The 22,921-nt window shown below is 40.5% G+C and overlaps 1 pseudogene; it reads right to left on the bottom strand.

Moving 5' to 3' along the window:
• Window positions 1-350: 350 nt before the first annotated feature.
• On the bottom strand, window positions 351-12,006 carry LOC127214608 (uncharacterized; annotated as a pseudogene).
• Window positions 12,007-22,921: the final 10,915 nt, after the last annotated feature.

Below are 22,921 nucleotides of genomic sequence, written 5' to 3'. Positions count from 1 at the left end.
TCTGGCTGACCGCCCACCAGCAGAGGGTCACCGAGTCCTCAAGGAGAACCTGACTGGGTTTTATCACCAATGTTGTTCTTTTGCTGTAGCTATTGCCTATGAAACACAAACACGATACTCAGCTCCCACTTGGAGTTCATTAATAGAGGGGGAGAGAAAGGGGGGTAGCTGGTGGCCAAACGAAAGCAGGAGAGAAAGAGAGAAAAAGAGAAGGGGGGGCAGAGCAATGGAGAGACAGAGCAAGAAAGAAAGACCTAGAGCACAAGAGAGAGATAGAGAGAGAGAGAGAGAGAGAGAGAGAGCAAGAGCAAGAGCAAGAGCAAAACAGAGGTGTGCTTGGCATGCCTGCTTTAAATGGGAAAATTGAGCACATGCAACTGAGTCCCCTGGAAGCCAGGTAAAGCTTGAGCAGCCAGGTAAGCTATGACATAGAGTAGATAATACATGGCCATGAGCATCCGGCCCATATCAGGGGGCAGAGTCAGCAGACTGCTGGCTCCCAACAATAAGCTCTCCTAGCCATATAGAAATGGAGTTTCAGCTCATATCTGATGTGATGCAGGTAAGTCCTGTTGTCCCTAGAGCTTAGCAGCACAAAGTCCTGATCACATTTGTCAAGGACAAAAGCTTCTGAATCTCTGAGACATTGGAGAATGGCCAGAGGAGTTGCCTCCTTTCCTATTGGCATATTACCATGGAAACTGTAGGAATCCAGTGAGGATGAAGTGCATCAATTCTCTATCAAGAGAGAGAGAGATCTCATTGGTAAATATGTTGTTTCTCCTACACTTTTTTGCCACTAGGACTAAAATGAAAGAGCTCACAGCAATGCAGCTGCAGACTACACAATTCATAGCTTTCCTAAACTAAATATCAGAAACCATCAACTCCAGGTGTTCTCTTTTTAAACCCAGAGAAGCAGGATAGGTGTATTGCTTCCCAAAGCTCCCAGAGGCTGAACTCCACCAACAGAAGGTCAGCTCAATCTACACACCTCCAAAAGCTCCCCATACCTATCCAGAAGTCACTGCACCTTCCCCTGAGCCATTTATTTCTCCAAGCTTTATCCAGAGACTGATGGTGAGCTTCCTTCTGCCTCTCTCTGATCTTTCCTTTTTCTTTATTCTCTCTCCCAATCAGCCTTCTCAGCCTTGACAGCTTGTCTATGGGCACAGAAAGAACAACCGACAGGCATTTGGTGTTGCCACAACACCTGTGACACCACAGACAATAACAAGGTCTCTCCAGGATGCATTAGAATATCTAGCAAAGGGTCTATGAGGATCACCTCCAGAAGCAGTAACTTACCTACAAACTAGCTCCTCTGCAATATACTGGAAGTCACACTTCTTTTCCCAGAGCTTTCCCAGAAACATAAAGGAAGACCTTCAGCACCTCCCTCTTACAAGGCCTGAGATCTCTGTCTGCACTATTAGACCAATTTCAATAATTCATGTATAGGAAGTTGAAGACTGTATTCCAAACACACCAGAGGAAATTATCCATCACTTCTTTAGGTCCATAATCAATAATGTGAGAAATTAAGTTTGCTAGGGAATTAGGTCAAGGCAATGATGAGAAATGATCAGTCCCCTCATATGAACAATGATATTGTTGAGAATCCACAAGGCATTACCATATATAAGTGTGTTGGGAGATTATGGGTGTCCTCTCAGAACAAAGAAAAGTCTGATAGTTAATTATGAAAATGTCCCAAATCCTGAGCAAAACACATCCCATCCAGTATAATGTTAGCAAATGTGTGATCAACTAGTGGCATGTCAGACTGGACATGCTAAAGACTGGGGCTCACCAGGTAGGCAATCAGGTTCAGACAAACACTCTCAGGAAGAGTAATGGTCCATTCCTGCATTGAAGTTTGAGGAAACATAAAAGGCTAGGGAGAGAACAGACACAGATATGTAAAGTCATTTTTTTTGAAAAATTAAATGATTCTCAGTAATGTGAAGAGTATGAATTATGTCACTGGTATGGGGCTTCACTTAAAGCTATAAAGGCCAGACTCATTAACAATGCACGTATCATTATCTAAAGTGCCATATCTAGTTTAAAAAACATTAACCTTTGGTGCAAGAGAAAGTCAGACAAATGGCAGGACAGAGCAGATCATTAGATCATTAAGTGTCTATGACATAAGGCTTTCACAGAGCCTTACTTCACACTCTTGAATTTAGACACTCCTGAAACAAAGAGGTAGCACTATGGTCAGCCTGGATAGCAAGTTCTCCAGAAATCTGGACTGTGAATTCAGAAGTGTATTTACCTAGACCCAGTCTGCAGCTGTAGCAGGCAGGAGAGTTTTAGCTTGGTGGGAACAGAACAGAAACAAGATTAGGGAAAGAGATTGTTTAGCAGAGAGGTAGACAAAATTCCTTCCATCTACCTGTTTACTCACAGTAATTTTGGCCAATTTGAATTAGTATCTAGGGGATATCTAGACTATTTTTCAGTACATTGGTAAATAACTCTGGGTACTTTACCAATTGGCATTAAGTGAAATGTTTTTAAATTTTAAATTAGGCATCCCATTGGAGTGGTAGGGGTATTTCCTTGGTTATCTTATTCTCCATGGGTGAAGTGAGAATTGACCAATCAGTCTTGGAACTCATCAGCTCAAGAGTGTGGCTACATAAAAAGCAAGAATGGCAGAGAATGGCAGAGCATTATTTGAAGCTCCTCAGCCCAAAAATGTTGCCAGGGCCAACAGAGGCCAGACGACTCAGCAGTCTGAGAGCAGAGAGGCTTGAAGCCAGGAAACAGATATACCACACATTGACCCATTTACCCGTGAGGAATTTACCCGACCCTAAGAAAAAATGAGTGCTGTAGGGCACACAATGTCCTTTCTAAGGTTATATCACACTGTCAGGCCCTGCTAGACAAGTTTAGGTATCTCAGTAATACCTAAGTCTAGAAGTCAAGGGACAGTGCCTTCTCTACACATTGATTCATCTCTATCAGATTGGACACACGATAGCTTTCCAGGAAGTGTCTGACAGGTGAGACTTTGTCCAAGATGATTCTGCAAGAGCAGACTTGAGTCTCTATTTGTGAAAGTCTCCCACCTTGTTTAAAAAGGTAGATGTCTCATTTTCAGCAGGCTTCTATGTCTCCATACAAAAGAGAACATAGACAGGCTTATTCACAGCTTAAGAGGCTATACCTTAACTTCACAGTCCTCAATCATGTGCTTTGAAAAAACCAAATAAAATTGCTACTATCACAATCACTCAGGTGGTATATGAATGTCAAACTCATTTGCTTGATGCTTCAGACTCATACATTAATGGGGAAGCCATTGCAGGGGCAGAAAATAGTTACCAGGTTCTCATCATTCAGGAAGGACACCCAGAGTTGGCAGGATGGGAACATTGTCTGCCCAGGTCCACTGGCTCTAACAGCAATCACGCTGATCTGTGTACAATCAAAATTTAGAACTCTGAATCATTTGTGGTCACTGGAAGACAGCAGGACTTGGTGGCTCCTGCCTTGCTAGTGGCTGTGTTGTACTGTATGAGAATCTCAGGCTTATCCAGGGCACTCTGTTTTCACAACTTTTAATGGTACACACCCTAAAGGACTGCAGTGGGGGTGAAGTGCAGTGATGGTATTAAATCTCATTAGTTCCGGTGTTCCTCCTTCCCACTCTAAACGAAAACTAGAGTGTCCCCAACAAGGCAGCTGTAGTCCTGTGATTCTTGTTTCTGCCAAACTAAACTTAATGAATCCTTGATATGTGGGTGCTCATAGGATTCCAAAAAACAGTATAGATGTATTGGTCTCCAGAAGATCCTAGTTCCTGAGCACTAGCCCTAGTAGCCTCTAGGCCACAACATCAAAAGTTTCAGCAGCCCTTTCCCTGAACTCACTTCTTCCCTTCCAGGACCACATATTTCTCCCTCTTTTCCAATGAGACCTAGGGCCTTCTTCCTTCTTCTCTCTGCTTTTGCCATTCTGTCCTCTTGGTCTCCCAAGTAGACTACTCAGTCTTGACAACATGTCTATAGGTAAACCTTACAGGCACTGAAGAAATGTCCTTTGGGCAGTTGAGGTTGCCACAACATATTGACATCATGGGATTCCATGAGCTCTCCATGATACAACAGAATGTCCAAAGAAGGGACTGCTGATGACATGATGCACAGCCTTTACCTCCTTGCTAATTAATTCTCCCTGAAATGACCAGAAGTTGAGACCTCTTTTCCAGGAGTCTCTCTTGTGATATAGGGGAAGCCATTCAACACCTTTTCCTTTCAAAGCTAAAGATCAATCTGTGCTTCATTACAATCCTTCCACTACTTCACCTACAGGGATTTGAACACACACTTACCAAACACAGTCAAAAATTGGTTCTTCCCAAACTTAATATCCATAACCAATACTATGAGAAATAATACATATCGAGGAATTAGGACAGCATGATGTGGATGAGAATTGTTGAGTCCTCTGAAGTGAACAAACACCTGTAGAATGTTAAGGGAAGGTGTCCATTGGGAATCTATTACTGAGCTCAACTCTTATGAGACCCAAAATGTTCTATTATGTCCTCTCTATGTGCTTGGTGCATTAGTCAGGATTCTTTAGAGTAACAGAAGTTATTAAATGAGTGTCTCTATACATTGAAAGGGTATTTTTAGAATAATTACGGATGGAGGATATATATTTCTCTTATTGGTTGATGAATAAAACACTGTATGGCCAATGGAGACAGGAAGACAGGCAAAGTTAGGAATCAAGGAGAATTCTGCAAAAGGTGGGCAGAGAGGTGTCATGAAAGATGCCATGTAGAGATCAGGATGATACAATATGCCAAGTATTCTGTGGCAAGATAAGTCATCATTCTCATTGTAGGGGAAGGCATTTAAAGTAACTTCTCCACTATCGATAACTTTCTAAGAAAAAACATTTCATTAGGATTTAGAGTTTCTCTGAGGGTCAAAAGGCAGGATTTGGAGGTAGGAGCACCTGGAAACAAATCATACTCAAGAGCTCATTCCCTGACACTACCATTTTGAGCATGAGCACTGCAGTGAATGTCAGCAATAATACTGACAGTTGACAATGTGTTTGGTATTGCTTTAGATTTCAATATCTGTGGCTCTGTAAATGGGTTAGAGACTTCCCCAAATCAAACAGAACGTCTTGTTCATGTCTTTAGAATGTAAGCTCAGGTATGCAGTTCATGACTCAGGCTTGTATTTGGGGCCTAAATTCTATTAAGAGGTAGGGCTTTTGATGCTAAGTCCTCCACCAAAACACTGCCAGGATTGTCAAAGGCTACTGGAGCTTTTTTCAGGAAGTGGTACGTCATGTTCTCATACTCATTGAATTTTAAGAAGTCCTTAATTTCTTTCTTTCTTTATTCTTTGACCCAGGTTGCTGCAATTGCACATCATTCAATTTCCATGAGTTTGTAGGGTTTCTGCCATTTGTGTCGTTGTTGAATTCCAATTTTAAAGCATGATGGTCTGATAAGATACAGGGGACAATTCCAACTCTCTTGTATCCGTTGAGGTTTGTTATGCCACCAAATAGGTGGTTGATTTTAGAGGATATTCCATGTAGAGCAGAGAAGAAGGTATATTTTTCGTATTCAGATGGAAAGTTCTATACATGCCTGTTAAACCCAGTTGAGACATACGTTCTGTTAGTTCTTTTGTGTCTTTGTTGAGTTTCTGATTGGTGGTCCTGCCTAGTGGTGAGAGTAGTGTGTTGAAGTCTCCCACTACAAGTATGGGAGGTTTTATGGGAGGTTTGTGTTTTAGTAGCATTTCTTTTACAAATGTAGGTGCATTTGTTCAGAATTGAGATTTTGTGGTGATGGATTTCTCATGCAATGAATAAGAAATGTCCATCTTGGGTTAAGGCTTAACAAACAATTGAAAACCTATATAATACAAATTTTTGCCTCTAAATCAAGAAATTAAAGAAGACACCAACAAATGGAAAAATCTCCCATGCTCTTGGATAGGTAGGATACATATAGTAACAATGACAATCTTGCCAAATGCAATCTACAGATTCAATACAATCCCCATGAAAATCCCACCACAATTCTTCACTGACCTTGAAAGGATAATAATCAACTTTATATGGAAAAACAAAAGACCCAGGATAGCCAAAATAACCATGTACAATAAAGGAACTTCAGGTGGCATCATCATCCCAGACTTTAAGTTCTACAATAGAGCTATAGTCCTTGGTATTGGCAAAAAACAAAACAAAAAAAAAAACCCAAAAACAAAACAAAAAACAACAACAACAACAAAAAAAAAAGATAGAAGAATGGAATCCAATAAAATATGCTGATATTAACACTGGCAACTTGAATATATGATTTTTGACAAAAAAGGTATAATTATACAATGGAGAAAAAAACTTCAACAAATGGTGCTGGCACAACTGGATGATGGTGTGTAGAAGAGTGGAGATAGACCCATGTCTATCACCATGTACAAAAATTAAGTCCTACTGGATCAAAGACCTCAACATAAACAAACACACACTGAACCTCTTAGAAGAGAAAGTGGGAGGTACCTTTGAACAAATTGGCAAAAGTGACAACTTACTGAACATAACACCAGTAGCATAGACACTGAGATTAACAAAGTGGACTTCCTGAAACAGACAGCTTCTGTTAGGGAAAGGACACGTTCCACAAGACCAAAAGTCAGCCCACAGGCTGGGAATAGTTCTCCACCAACCCACTAGCTGACAGAAGGCTTTTGTCCAAAATACACAAGGAATTTAAAAAACTGATCACCCAAACAACGAATAACCCTATTGAAATGTAGGGGGACAGAACTGAATTGAGAATTCACAATAGGGGAAAGCAAAATGGCTAAAAGACACTTAATAATGTGATCAACATCCTTAGCCATCAGAGAAATTCAAATCAAAACAACTCTGAGATACTATCTTACTCCTGTCAGAATGGCTAAAATTAGAAACACCAATGACATTTTCCGCTAGAGAGAATGTAGAGAAAGGGGAAAACTCCTGACAGCTGGTGAGAGTGAAAACTTGTACAGCCACTTTGCAGATCATTATGGAGGTTCCTTAGGAAAATGGGAATCAGTCTAGCACAGAACGCTGCAATTACACTCTTACGCATATATCCAAATGATACATTTCCATGCAACAAATCCATCTGTTCAACTATATTTATAAAAACATTATTTGTAATAGAATAGTATTCATCAGAAAAAAAAAACAATGGAATCTTGAAATTTGCAGGCAATGGGATAGAACTTGAAGAAAACATACTGTGTGAGGAAATCAAGCTCTAAAAGAGGAACATGGTATGTACTCACTCATATATGGATTTCAGACATAAAATAAAGGATTACCAGCATATAGTTCTCACCACCAGAGAAACTAGGATATAAGGAGGAACCTAAGAGATTCATACAAGGTCCCTCACAGAAGGGGAAAGGAACAGGATATCCTGAGCATATTGGGAGTGTGTGCACAGTGAGTGGAATGGGAGTTAGGATAAAGAGTAGGGGAGGTGAGGAGAACATGAGGGACCTGGAAGATTGAGTCAGGGGAGGAATAGACAAGAGCAAAGAAAGGACACCAAAATAAAGGGAGCCATTAGAGGTTTGAAGAGAAAACTGACTCTACAGAAATGTCTAGAGACCTACATGGATGACACCATCTAACAATCTGAGCAACAGCGGAGAGCCTACCTTAAATTCCCTTCCAGGATAATGATATTGATAACTTCCAAGCTAAACACTGAGCCAAACTCTTGGAATCCAGTTGCAGAGAGGGAGGAGAGATAAGAAGATGGGTCAAGGCGGCCAGGCTTCAGAAACACAGACAGACAGCTGATCTGAACAAAGAGGAACTCATGGACCACGAGACTTATTGCTGGGAAAGCAGCATTGGACTGACTCAGAGCCCCCAGGGCATGGGTTTCAGTTAGAAGCCCTGGGCAGTCTAAGTTATCTCTGACAGTGAAACCAAGTTTTTTCCCTGGTGCACAAAAAGACTTTGGGAGCACATTCCCCATGGAGGGATACTCCCTTAGACTGGAGGAAGGAAAGAAGGCCCAGAGCCTACTCCAAATGACTTGACAGATTTTGATGATCCCTGCTGGAAGGCATCACCCCTCCCTGTGTAGTCAGGGGGGGAATGAGCCTGGAGGGGGGTCTGGGGGGCATGGGAGGGAGAGAGGGAAAGGGAACTGGGCTCGAAATGTAAAATAAGAAAAAATTACATATATATGTTTATATATGTATGTTATTTCTCAGGTGACTTCTGTGTTTATACCTGATGCTGTATGGAAAGAAAAACAGAAGGAGATAGCCCAGGATTTTCACATTTCTTTAGGAAAATTTTTAAATGAATTTATTGCTCAAGAATACTTATAGCAATATCGCTATTTCTTACTAAGTTGGTGCTTGTGACCAACTCATGACAGCAAGTCTAAAGAGTATCATATATTAGGAATAGCTAAAATCATAACAGCGTGGATACAGAATGGATACTGACTTCATTATAAAGTGTGTATCCGTGAACTATGTTATGTACTCTATGTTCAAGGCCACCAATCACTTGTATATCCTGGCCATCAGGGAACTAACTATGTCACCCATGCTGCATTGAACTTGCAGAGATTCACCTGTACATGTGATCTCTGGGTATATAGGAGTGTGACACCAGACCTGAATAAAGAGCATGGAGTCAAGTGTGAAGAAAGGCAAATTGCTTTTTTATTCAAAAAACACATTTTTATCAAAGAGGCTTCAAAATGGCAATCAATAAAAATGAATGAATAGTCTTAACAAATCATGAAAAACAATAAGAAGAAAAAAAACATCTAAATAACAAAACTATAACAAAAACACAAAAATGTAAAGCAAAAACTAAAGGAAAAATTGAGCTGCACAGCATTCTCTTACAAATTATGAAAAACCATAACAGGAACAAGAAAATATCAAAATAGCAAAACTATACCAAAAAAGCAAAAACTAAAGGAATAATTGAGATGAGCAGCATTCCTTTGCTACTGTTTGAAAGGCACAGATCTGCAGCCTGTGATTGGACTTATAAAGAAGTCAACAATGTTAATAGGGCTTTCAAGCTGAGTGTATCAATTCCACTCTTGCATCTCAGGTGTTCAGTACTTGGTGTGGATGTAGCTCTGCAGGTGGCTCTTGCTGTAGCATCTCCTTCTGTAAGTGGCTCTCATCCTGGGCTGTGTCTTGTTCCAGCTCAGGCTGCAGTTGTGTTGACCTGGAAATGAAAAGTAGTTAAGACTCAGGCCAGGTGGGAAACTGCTGTGTCAGCTGTCAAACCTTCCTCCACTTCAGCTCTTCTGGACAGTCAAAACTGAACTTTTGACAGATGTTATTGGTGGAACCCCCAAAGAATAAGGATCACAGAGTAGGTGGATATGTAACTTTTCCAAACCTAAACACGTCATGACTTAAACTAAGCACTGTGTGTTTTACTTTCTACTAAAATGAATAGGAACTTCTACAGTTCAGGCATATCATTGTGTAAATAGCAACAGTATATTAATACGATAGTCCGTGGTATATGAGTAATATACAAGTTACAGATGACAGGAATTGATTGACAACATTATTTTATACATATACACACTATAGCCCTGCATCATGGAAATCAGAACAAGGTCTTTAACATATCTTAATTATCATATCCAGTAAGCACCTTGAAAACAAACAGCACACAAGATATATCCTGTCATGTTAGAGAAGTAATTCCTGAGATGTGTTCCTATGAACCCTAGCCCAGGCAGGGACCAAACAGAAACTTGTGGTGGTCTTAGTACCAGATCTGAGAATCAACATCCAGACTCCCTTTGCAAGACAGTGAGAGAACAGTAAAAAGAACTCTCTGATATTGACTATAGCTGAGGCACCAGCGCATTTCAACCTGGAAAGTCCTTTTGACACTCTACCAAGAGAACAATCTACACAGGACGACAGAGCAATGTGCAAAGTTGAGTAACTCTTCTCTATAGGGGAGGTTTCAAAATGAATTCATCATGCCTGGTGATGCACACACTCACTCCTAAAGCTGAGGAGGCTGAGAAATACAAATCACTGCCATTACAACAAACTACTGCTCAGAACATGGAGAGGTAAGAAGGCAGGAAGGGAGACTCAATTCTACAGACAAAATGAAATCAAACATTTTTTTTTCTGTATGAATGCTCTTATCTGAGGTTGACTTTCCATGGTAGTGGCTTACACCCATCCATGTGATAGTAAGCCCTTATAGGATACAGATCCTAGGTACAGGAAAAACTATAGGTTCTACATGTTCTCTCCACTCAGGTCTCTTACCTCATCTGGGAGTCATCAACGTGATGTTGCAGCTTTTCTGACAGTTCCTTTGTCTGAATCACCATATCCTTCTGCTTCAGTAGGACCTCAAGTCTTTCCTCCAATCTTTTAAGCTCCTGTTTAGTAGACTATTGTGTTGTTAAGAAGAGTTACTTACAGTCATACAAACTTAAACACATACAAATGATCCCAAGAGCTTGTTGGTCAGCATGGCTAGTAAAAGAATCATCATTCATGGAAGTAGGAACTCCTAATTCAATAGGGAGGCTGGCATGAATTCCACTGGAGTCCTCAAAGCAATGCATACATGCATCATGTACCACACCATCCACAGGATTATACTACACAAACATATACAGTCTTGCCATATCACCACTGCTCTCACTTACTCTATCTATCTATCTATCTATCTATCTATCTGAGAAAAAGTAGGAGAAATAGGAGAAAAGAGAGCTAGCAGAAAGAAATATCATGACAAGTTGGCTGTTGAGTTTAGACAAACCATACCAACACTTTTAGAATAGTTTCTCAACTCAGCTGTTGTCAGTCCATGGGTATTAATCATTCTATAGAAATCTATGTACATTTTCTTGGCAAGATTATATTGAGATAATGAGAGAATTTTCCCCAAAAGGTCCAAATCCCAACCTTCCAACATGAGCCTCTTTAAAGCTCCCAGATGAAAACCCAATCAATCCCATACTATACTGGCCTACATTGGAGAAATATCCAGCACCACTTATGGAAAACAGGGCTGATCACTACTACTGAGACTTCTGTCACTTTGAAGCAAGAGCTTGGCAAAGTGGAGAGAACACATTAGGAAGCAGAAAGATAGAAGAAAGCCACATGCCACCCAAATCATTGACTTTGAAAGGCACACATTTTTATCTTGCATGAGGTTCTCCTCCTTGTAAACTGCTTCTCACTGTGATATTATAATATCCTTGCCAAGCAAATGATCCCCATGGTCCAGAAATCACCCAATCAGAACTCTGTGCTTAGAATCCTAACTATCCTGGGGCTGTGATGGATTATGCCATTAAACCTAGCATCTGGAGGCAGGGGCAGGCAGATATCTGTGAACTTGAGGGCAGCCTGGTTTACGAAGTGAGTTCCAAAACAGACAGACTAACCCTGTCTTGAAGAAGAAGAAGAAGAAGAAGAAGAAGAAGAAGAAGAAGAAGAAGAAGAAGAAGAAGAAGAAGAAGAAGAAGAATCCTAACTATCATAATGACAAGGACATGTGTGTTATGTTACTGACCTATCTTCTTCACTTAACTGAGACTTCATGCAGAGCTACAGAAATGGTTTGCCTGTAATTCTTTTTAATAAGAGGCTGACTTCTCTGAAGTAATTGTATATAAAAACTGAATTGAATACGTGGATGTCATGAATAGGTGCCTTGCAAGGAGCATGGATGAATAGCAGAATGTGTGAAAGTACAGGCAGTCCAATGTCCAAATCGTGCCAAGCTTCACCTGTACCATCATCCTATCCCCTACCTGTTGTTGCTGGAGTTTTAGGTCACTGATCTCTTCTTGGTTTGTACAGATCAAGTTCAAGTCCTCCAAGTGGTGTTTCAGCAGCACCCACTCCTCTTGTAGTTCCTTATTTTCCTGCTTCAGCATGTCTATTTTCCTTTCAGCTGAGCCTTTTCCATCAGGAGTCGGCTGTGCAGATCGCTGGAGACACACACTGAATAATAAGATCCTGCCAGCTTCCTCCTGCCACCTGTGACTCTAGGAACTACCTGCTCAAATGGACTAATGTTTCCAGATAGACATAGCCTGATTCTGATACAGCCATGGCAATTACACTCAGGAGGTTAAAATGGGAGATGATCTACTTCTTCAAATAATCAAACTACTAAGGAACACCCCTATACCCAAAAAGGATCCAAGTCCTTTCAATAGAAAGTGGATTCCCCTCACTGTCCTTAACACACCGTGGTAAGGGGAAATATCAGGAAGTCTTGGGCAAATACCCTCCAAGAGAGGACAAAAGACCCAAGATGAATACATATACCTTCCACATCCTGCAGAAATCTAAAGCCTGGGTCTTAGCTGCAGAAGCCCTGGGCTAACTGACTTTCCATTTACAGTGCAAATAACTGCTCTTTTTTTTTTTTTTTTATAACACAGTAAAATCTCCATCCCCTAAAACCCAAGGCCTTCCCATTTTTTAAATTAATTTATTTTTATTTTACATATCTATCCCTGTTCCCTCTCTCCCTCCCTCTTTCCTTATCACCCACCTCTCATGTCCACCAACCACCCTCCCCTCCCATCCCCCCCAATCCTCATGTAGGGTGATGCCCTCCAGGAGGGGGTCATATAAATCTTTCAAGTCATTTGGAGTTGGGAATAGGACTTCTCTCCTGTCTCTAGGTTAAGAGAATATCCCTTCATGGGGGATGTAACCCCAAAGTCCTTTTGTGCACCAGGAATACATCCTAGTTCCACTGTCTGAGGTCCCTTAGACTGCTCAAGCCTTCTAGCTGAGACCCATATTCAGGGGGTCTGAGTCAGTCCCATGCTGAATTCCCAGCTGTAAGACATGGGGCCCATTATCTCCTCCTTGTTCAAGTCAGCTGACTCTATGGGTTTCTGCAGCCTGGGCTTGTCCTGCCACTCTGCATCTATATTCCAGTTTGGCACATTGTTTCCTTATGGGTGTCTACTTCAGTTTCCATCAGCTACTAGATGAGGGCTCCATGATGGTGGATAAGTTAATCGTTGATCTCATTATCAGGGAAGGGCATTTATGGTTGCCTTTGCACTGCTGTTCAAATTATTAGTTGGGGTCAGAAATAGTGGATACATCAAGAGAGCAAGCCCTCAGGCTGAGTATGGGGCTGTGCACTCTGCATTAGACAACAAAGTACTGTGATTCACAGTGAGATTCTTTCTCATCAGGAAAAAGAAAGGACTCTGGAAAAACAAAATAATAGCTGTAGACATGCCTCAGGATGTGGAATGATTACATAGCTTGTACAAGCCCTGGGTTCACTGAATAAGACCTTCATTTCAGACCTTGGTAAACCCAATTTTGAAGTGGAAGCAGTATGTTCTCATCTCAAGGTGAACCTGCTAAGCCAGTGTAAGGAAAGCTTTGGAGACATGAGACCCTCACTCAAAAAATAAAAGAGCAACCAACCCTATCTAAAAGGAACTCACCTTCCAGTTCTTTCTAATGAAAAGCACTTGACATTCCCATTCCACTCTTTCATCTTATGGAGGAGGAGAAGAATGTGAGGTGATGATCTTTCTGATCTAAGGACATTCCTTTTTTCTTTCCTCAGGTCCTCAGAGAGACCATTTGTATGTAGTAGTCTGTAGTATCCAATGCTGTTAGCATAGAACTGTGCCTATAAAAATACTGACTTCCCTTGTGCTGTCACAGTATGAAGTATCGGGGTCTCTGGCCAAACCCCACTGATCCCATCAAGGGGTAGACAGAAACCATGAGAAATGCTACAGTTCCTTCACCAATGATTAATTCAAGATGACCCATTCCAATCCTGGTTTGCTATTGGCTATGGCTGACACCCCTTTATTTAGCATCCATTTCAGGGAATAATTGATGGACATTCCTCTCAAATGAGTAGCAGGTACACTGCCCAAGGCCCAGCTGAAACAGAACTGGATGTAGATGTGCTGCTGTGAATAAGAGCTAACCTGACCAGGATCTCTGCCCTTAAAGGACTTTAGAGGGACCACTCCTCTTTTTCCTCAGGTCTGTTAATAATGCTGTACAGTTTTCACTTGTGAGTTAAAGGTTAGAGAGCCTTCAAAAAAAGTGATCATAATACTAGGAAATTAGAGGTTTCTATGTTGTGTTCTTTTAAGGCAGTTAAAGTCAAATAGACAGTGACTAGCCAGTGACTATCCAGGGCCTACCCATCTCACTCTGGCCTTCATATTTTAGATGCTTTTCCAGAAATATTTTGAAGTTGATTTTCTTGGTACTACTTCTTTTGGTTCAAAGTCAAATCACACACACACAAACACACACACAAACAAACCAAAAAAAATAATAATAACAATAAACAAAAACCAAAAACCAAAAACATACATATCTTAGAGGGAACAAATAAATAAGAGTAATATATATTTACATGAATAAGTCAGTAAAAAATGTAGACTACTGAAGATTGAGATCCAGGACTGGCTCCTTTGCAGGGACAAAGCGAGAGGGAATTGGTATAGAGCAGTCTGTGCAGCCAACTTTACCATGAAATTTGGGGAACAAGCAGACTCCAATTTCTCCATCTAAGGAGCTCCTGCTGAGTGCATGTACTTTGTCTGAAACAGTGCACCATAAAAGTCAACCATGCCTCTGTCCAAGGGAGCATAGTCCTTCATTTTTATAAAGTTTCATGATAATTTTTAAATTTATATTTAAAACAAGCTTGTTTTACACATCAATCCCAGTTCTTGCACCCTCCCCTCCTCCTCTGTTTCCCCAATCACCCACCCCCATCCCATTCTCTTTCTGCCCAATCACCCACTCACATCCCATTCCCTTCCTATTCCCCAGGGAGGATGAGGCCACCATGGGAAGTCTTCAAAATCTGTCATATCATTTGGAGACACCCCATGTGTCTAGGCTGAGAAAGTATTTATCTATGTGGAATGGGCTCTTAAAGTCCATTCCTATACTAGGGACAAATACTGACTTCTATCAAAGGCCCCATAGACTGTCCAGTCCTCCTAACTAAAACCCACATGGCGGTGGGGTGTCTGGGTCATTCTATGCTGATTCCCCAGCTATCTGTCTGGGGTCCATTAGTTCCCCCTTATTCAGGTCATCTGTTTCTGTGCGTTCTCTAGCCTGGTCTTTACCCCTTTCTTGATTACTACTCCCTCTGTACATAGATTGCAGGAGTTAAGCTCAGTATTTATTTATCTGTGGGTGTCTGCTTCTACTTACATCAGATACTGGATAAAGGATCTAGGATAGCATGTATGGTAGTCATCAATATCATTATCAGGAAAGGAAATTTAAGGTAGCCTCTCCAATATTGTTCAGATTGTTAGTGAGTATCATCATGGTAGATCTTTGGACATTTCCCAAATGCCTGGTATCTCTTTAAATCTATGATAGCTCTGTTTTTGATGGTGTGTCTTTACATGCTCTCCTCTATTCTTCCCTGACTCCCTCATTCTCCCCCCTCTCCCCTCCTCTTCTTACTTTCTCTTTCTTCCAACTCTCTTTCCCTTCCTCTTTTCCTAGCAGTTTGCTCAGGAGATCTTTTTACTTTCCCCATCTCCCTGGGATAATGCATGTCTTACTTCGGGTCCTCTTTATTTCCTACATATTCTGGCAGTGTGGGTAGAAGACTGGTAATCCTTTACTCTTTGTCTAAAATCCATACCTGAGTGAGTACATACCTTGTTTGTATTTTTGTAACTGGGTTGCTTCATTCAAGATGGTTTCTTTTAGTTCTATCCATTGGCCTACACATTTCAAGAATCCATTGTTTTATTTCCCTTTAGAGATACTCCATTCTATAAATGTACCACATTTTCTCCATTCCTTCTTCAGTTGAGGAGCATTCAGGTTGCTTCCAGTTTCAGGCTGTTACAAATAATGCTGAGATACAATATCCTTCTATTCAGCAAGAGGCAGCAGAAGGAGCTAAGGTCAGGAATGGTGAATTCCTACAATTAACATTGTTAAAATAGGGATGTGGAATTCATTTGTATTATAAACTGGGGCTTCCTGTGTCATGTTGGATTTCTGTTGGCCTTGTGCAATTACTTGATGTTCATTGGAATTCCCATTATGATGCAAGCAGACATACAAGACATCAATCAGCATCAATGACAGAAAGCTGAATTCTAAGAATAGGGGGGATATCAATGATTCAGAATTTCAGACTAGGGTTCTGAGGACCAGCTCTACTCAGTATCACCTGGCTGAACTTTCTTTCCCATGCATACTACGGGGACATCCGAGGAGCACTGTCCCTGGAATGGTTGTGTCTGCTTTCAGCCAAAAACTCAATAGAAGTCAATTAAGGTCAGCTTTCTGCAACTGGAGTACAAAGCAAGATAGCCTTTGAGAGTCTGCTTAGGACTCAGGAATCATACACATGATTGAGAGATGGTGAGTTTACCACCTGACCTCCTAAGCTTCCTGACCTGTAGAAAAGATGACAACAGTGATGGAAGCACGGGGTCATGTACAAAATTGTCCTCATCAGACCCATTGGAGGCAGGCTGCAACTAATTTCCAGAATGGATGGGAATGCCTTCCTCTCCTGGCTCGCACTATCTCCATAATCCCTATCCTCTATCTTGCTTTCTCAGTCTACTTCTCTCCTTCATTCTGTCCCTGCCTCTTCACTCTGGCCCTTCCTCTCGTTTTCACTCTGGTTTTAGGAGACAGGGTTCTCTATGTAGTCCAAACTCTCCTGGAACTATCTGTATAGACAGGGATCACCTGGAAATCAGAGATCTGCCCATTACTAAACACTCTTCCTCCTGAGTTCTGGGGTTAAAGTTTTGTGAAATCACCAACAAGGTGTAATTCATGTCTTAAGGCCTTTTTCAAAGGCTCTGACTCTACAGGGACAAGCAGGAGGTACATGCATTCTATGTTGACGCCAAAGAAAACTCCAGAACAGAGAACAAAAATGCCAAACTAATCCAACAATAATGACATCCCTTGTTGGCCTAGAATGCCCCATGCATACAGCCAGGGAACATTTCCAAGTAAGGTGTGAGATAGAGACTGTGCCTAGGCTGTAAATGTATGGTTAGTGTGTTCTTGGCTTCAAACAGCTATATTGTGGTTTGTGCAGGGGCTTCTCCCATTCTAACCTTGCCTATTTTTCTTTCACTTCACCTTGATGTGGTTCTAAAGACAGGGTTCACTGTCTATATGTGATTGACTTGGAATTTATTATAGAAAACAAGCTGTCATTCAACTCAAGAGAGATCTGCTTGCTTCTACCTATTGAGGCCTTGGATTAAAAGTAGGAATCATCATGAATGGATTTCCCATCACCTTTCTCCATCCCCCCAACTTCAATCTGTGTCTCCACTTCCTCTGACATACTTTACACTTAAAATGTTGCTCAGCACCTCAATTGGAGTCTGGACCCCAGACCTCCCTACTGCTAAACCTGGTGGCACTTCCACTGTCTACATCCTCTCAATCATAGACAACATGTATGCTGTTTGTCAGTGTGGCCAAGTACAGCACCAAGAACTAAAAGGTTTCTACATGCTCATGGTCATTTTTTGTTATTGTAAGTAAAAAAAAAAAAAATGTGGCTAACTCAATTAAAAGTAGATCACATTAGGCTTTTGATGATCTCCCACGGGAGGTCTCACCTTACTGAAGAGTGGTTGGAAAATATGATGGTGGTTTTCTGGGCAGATGGGAGGATGGGATGCAGAGGGAGCTGTGGTTGGTATATAAAATAAGATTGTAGGACACTTGTCTATCCACTACAGACCACCCTGAGTCCCTGCTTGCCTGTTCTTTCACCCCAATCCTGGGCTTCTGCTGGAAAAGCACCCTGAATTTCCTCCACCTACCTGATCTTTGACCCTCAATATCGGGCCTTCGAGGACCACACTGAAACCTGCTGCTTGATCTTTCACCCCCATTGCTGCCTCTGCCAGAGCACCAGGCCGCAGTTGGAGGTAGGTCTGTTTGAATCCCCCCCCACACACACACACACTTCCATGGGAACTCCCTGGGTTAGCCTCGAATCTCTCTCCTCCCTATATCCTGTCACCAGGGAGAACACTCCTAGTACTCTTATCCACTAACTACCCCATCCAGAACTTGCCTTCTCCATGCACTGTAATCTACTGAATCCACTACTCCAATGCTCTGGTTGAGCACTGGGCCAGAGTGTGGGTCCAACAACCCCTCAAACTCAGGTGAACTTCCTGGATCTGCTCTGACACACTAGAGACACCTACCCACAAAAGACCACCCTGAGCCCCCTTGTGCCTGACCTTGACCCTATCACCTGTTATCTGCAGGAAGAGCAACTTCCTAGACAGGTTGGCCCACCCAGAACTACAGACATCGAACCCCTGACCCATCTACACCCACCGGGAAAGTAATGTAGGGAAAAAAATAGCCTCCAAATGCACCCACTGGAAGAAGTAAAGGAATGACAGCAATAGAAGAAAACACCTAACAATGGAAAGGCAAACATGACACCACAAGAATTTAAGGACTGTACAACAACTAGACCTGAACACACCAAAACTGATGAGATAGAAGAGAAAGACTTAAAAATGACATCATCAAAATGATAGAGGCCATCAAAGATGATATGACAAAAATCCCATAGAATATAGAAGAAAAAACAAACAAAAAAATATTGGAAGAAATGAACAAATCTCTTAAAGGAAGTAAGGAAAGCCAAGAAACAACAATCAGTCAGGTGAAGGAAATAATTCCAGACTAAAACACTGAAATAGAGACAATGAAACAATCACAAACTAGGAAATGCTGGAAATAGAAACACTGGGCAAAAGTTCAGGAACTACAGATGCAAGCATACACAACGGAATAAAAGAAATCTACGAAAGGGTCTCAGGCACTGAAAATAAACTAAATGAAATACATTCATTGGCCAAAGAAAATTTTAAATCCAAGAAATCCTTAACACAAAACATCCAGGAATTGTGGGACACCATATAAAAGACAAAACTAAGAATAATAAGCATAGAAGAGGTGAAGAGGCTGAGCTCAAAGGTAGAGAAAACATATTCAACAAAATCATTGAAGGAAACTTTCTTAACTCAAAGGACATGCCTGTCAAAGTACAAGAAGCACACCAAACACCAAATAGACTGGACCAAAGATTAAATAAATACCCCTTGACACATAATATTAAAACACCCAACATAGAGTATGCAGAAAGAATATGAAGAGCAGCAAAAGAAAAAGGCCAGGTAACATATAAAGACAAACCTATCAAAATTACACCTGACTTTTCTATGGAAACCCACAAGGACAGAAGGTTTTGGATAGATGTTCTACAAGTATTAATATTCCATGGATTCCAGACCTGGCTATTATACCCAGTAAAACTATCATTCATTCCATATGGAAAAAACAAGATATTCAATAACAAACCATTTTTTTCACAATAAGTATCTACAAATACAGCCCTACAAAAAGATCTGAAAGGAAAACTCCACCCCAAGGAAGTTAACTAAGCTCACAAAGACATAGGCATTAGATAATCCTACTTCACAAGAACCCCAATCATAAGACAGTGAAATTGTATTCACAATACCACCACCAACAGCAAATCTAAATCAAAGAAGAATTAACATTCAATGGTGCTTACTTGCCCCAAACATTAATGGTCTTAACTAGCCAATAAAAAGACACAGGCTAACAAAATAGATATAAAGACAGAATATATCTTTCTCCAAGATAAAACAAAAACATCTAAGTTTCAAAGACAGAAATTACCTCAGGATAAAGGGTTGGGAAATGATCTTCCAATCAAATGTACCCAAGAAACAGGCAGTTGTAGCTATCCTAATACTTAACAAGTTGGATTTCAAAGCAAAATCAGTCAAAAGAGACAAACAAGATTATTTCAAATTCATCACAGGAGAAATACATCAGCACAAATTCTCATCTGAACACGTGTCTCCAGAGGTCCGCACAGCCGAATCCTGATGGAAAAGAATCAACTGAAAAGGAAGGTGGACATGCTGAAGCAGGAGAAGCAGAAGGAGTGGGTTTCACATTCATATAAAATTTATAAAAAAAAAAGGTAAAAAAGAAAATTATATCACATGATATGTGCATGTGTGTGTGTTTGTATATGTGTATGTACCTCAAGCCATTGTGTATGTGTAGAGCACAGAGAACATCTTGAGGCAGATGGTTCTCTCACACCACAATATGGATCCATGTTATCAAACTCAAGTAATCAGACTTGGTAAAAATTGCCTGTACATGCTGAGTAATCTTGGTAGCCCCAAACATATGTCTACATACAGTAAGCCTTTTAACAGCACCTTAACTCATGATAGGCTCTGATTAACATAAACAACCATTCATATATCCATATAATACAATTCTCCTAAGAAATGGTCCATTGACTAAATCAAACTGGACAGATCTCATTAACATTATGTTAAGAGGGAGAGGGCAAAGTCCAGACCTAGGAGCCTACCTATTACCTTCCTATTTTAATCTATATGCTACTTTAGTGAAGGCAATGCTTCAGTGCTAGAAGTCATGTTAGTGACTGAAAGGGAGAAGGGATGACAAGAGAGAGGAATTTTGTCTGAATCAATGTACTCCTGATGAGAGATGTCATTCTGTATATATGTTTCTCATACTGGTTAATGAATAAAGCACTGTTGGCCAATAGGAAAGGAAGATAGGAGGGACTAGGAGACAAGGAGGAAATAGGAAGTAGGGAGGGGAAGTCAGGATGGAGAGCCTGGAGAGAACAGAACTGCCATTCCTCCACTCTCGGTAAGACCACATGGAAATACATAGAAATGGGTTAATAATTAAGACAGAGCTAGCCCATAAAAACAAGTAACCATGTCAACAACATTGTATCAAATACAGAGTCTCAGTGTTTTATTTGGGGCTGGTGCACTGGCAGGACAAGACCAATGGCGAGAGGAAAAATCATACACCTTACATACTCCCAGTATGGAATAATGACTATCCAATTTAATATTTGCTAAAACCACCAAGATGCAAAGCTTACTGTGTGAATATGTACAGATGTGCCTATGTGGTTTGGAGGGAGGTATCAATCCTAGGGCTTTGGTCCCATAGGCAAATGATCTACCATTTCACTATATGCACAAACCACTGAATTGTGTGCACATAAATTAGACCCTCAATGAAAGTATAAAGTTTAATAGGTTTTACAACACATCAATTTTCTAATCTCATTAAAACTGAACTGAAATCCTACATAATGCAAACAACGTATGCCAAAAGACAGAGGCTAAAATTATATTTAGTAGCCTCTAGAATACAGTATATAATTATTGTATTTGTGGTCTCAAGTGAGAAACACTATGCAACTGTGCCACTGGAGTCCAACCAAGAAGACAACTGGCAGGTGATGAAACAGTATCTTTTCCATCATCCTTCTGTCCAAATGAATTCTTTTGAGATTCTAATATTCATGTGTGAGTTTAGCATGGGGAATCTGTCACAGTGTGAATGTGGAGGTCAAAGGACAGCATTCAGGGGTTGATTCTCTACTTCTATATATACGGTTCTGGAGGCTGAACTTGGGTCATCAGTCTTGGGGGCCAAGTGTCTCTATTGACTGGGTCATCATATGGATGGAAACATCATTTTCAAAAAACTTTTAAAAGCCATGTATCATGCATCAAAATTATCATTTATGCCACCAGGAAGCAGTCACCTACACCATACCAACAGTTTACTGAGTTCCTTACTGTTTGATGAATCTCTAAAAACATACAATGCTATTAACTGTTACATGAAATTAAAAATAAAATTAAGGAAACAATCAAAAAGAGCTCAGAGGTTAACTAAGATGCTCAAGTCTTCAGACAGGACAAAGAAAAAGTAAGGGTCTGAATTCAAATTTATGCAAGTACAAAAGTACATTTCTTCTAAAAATTTTCCCTTCCAACTTCATAACAAAAGACTGAGAGAACCTATTATTTCTTCATGAGTTTAATAATCTCAACCCGGGCTAGTGTGAGCCACAGAGTGTAACCGACTTTCTGTTTTGGATGTTCACATTGTACCATCTGAACACCATTTATATTCAAGAAAAAAAATCAACAAATTAAAGAGTTTTTCACGCTTGGAAAAGTGCTAGAAACCTATAATCTAGCCCAAAAGAATCCTAGGCAGGTATGTAAGCCTTGAGTCCAAACCCAACCTACACAAGTATGTAGAGACTTTTCTACCAAAGACAGTATATAGTAAAATACTTGCCATTTTTCTCCTTAAAGAGGAAAACATCTAGGAAAGATCATTTACACTACATACTGTTTCTATTCAGTGCAGAAAGTTAATTATAATAAACCCTAAAACAAAACCATGTGTTGTTACATGTTATTACAGTCCAGGGAAGGAAATCAACTGGTGTGCTGCTCTATGGAATTTGTAGGCAACTATGTAACTCTCTTTTAATTTCCAACTTCTGTCAACCTCCTGTCCCATCCCACACAAACCCAGGAAAGGAAAATTAAGCAAACCAATTGTGGATCCTGGATTCCTTTGACTTAAGAAGACTTTCCTGTGGCTTCTTCAGGAAAACTAAGCTAGATTTCAAGAAAAGAGAAGTCAAACAAACAAGAAATCCCAGGCAATGGGTCTGTAGGTTATTCACACAGAAAACAAAGCAAAATAACATTTGTACTGTTTCCCAAAGAAAACGTTGAACTTTAAGAGATGCCAAAGAGAAACAACCAATATGAACAGGAAATGGCATGGCTGGCATCGTCATTCTGTTTCAATATGAATGATAGGACACATAAGCTAGTTTCATTTAGAACTAAAAGAGAATTATCATCATAGCATAAGTACAATCAACGAAATCCAGTGGAATGAATCCATCCAAA

Source organism: Phodopus roborovskii, unplaced genomic scaffold (genome assembly GCF_943737965.1).
Source record: "Phodopus roborovskii unplaced genomic scaffold, PHOROB, whole genome shotgun sequence".
Taxonomy (NCBI): Eukaryota; Metazoa; Chordata; class Mammalia; order Rodentia; family Cricetidae; genus Phodopus; species Phodopus roborovskii.
The sequence above is the reverse complement of the archived record's forward strand: the minus strand, read 5'-3'. Positions and strand labels throughout refer to the sequence as shown.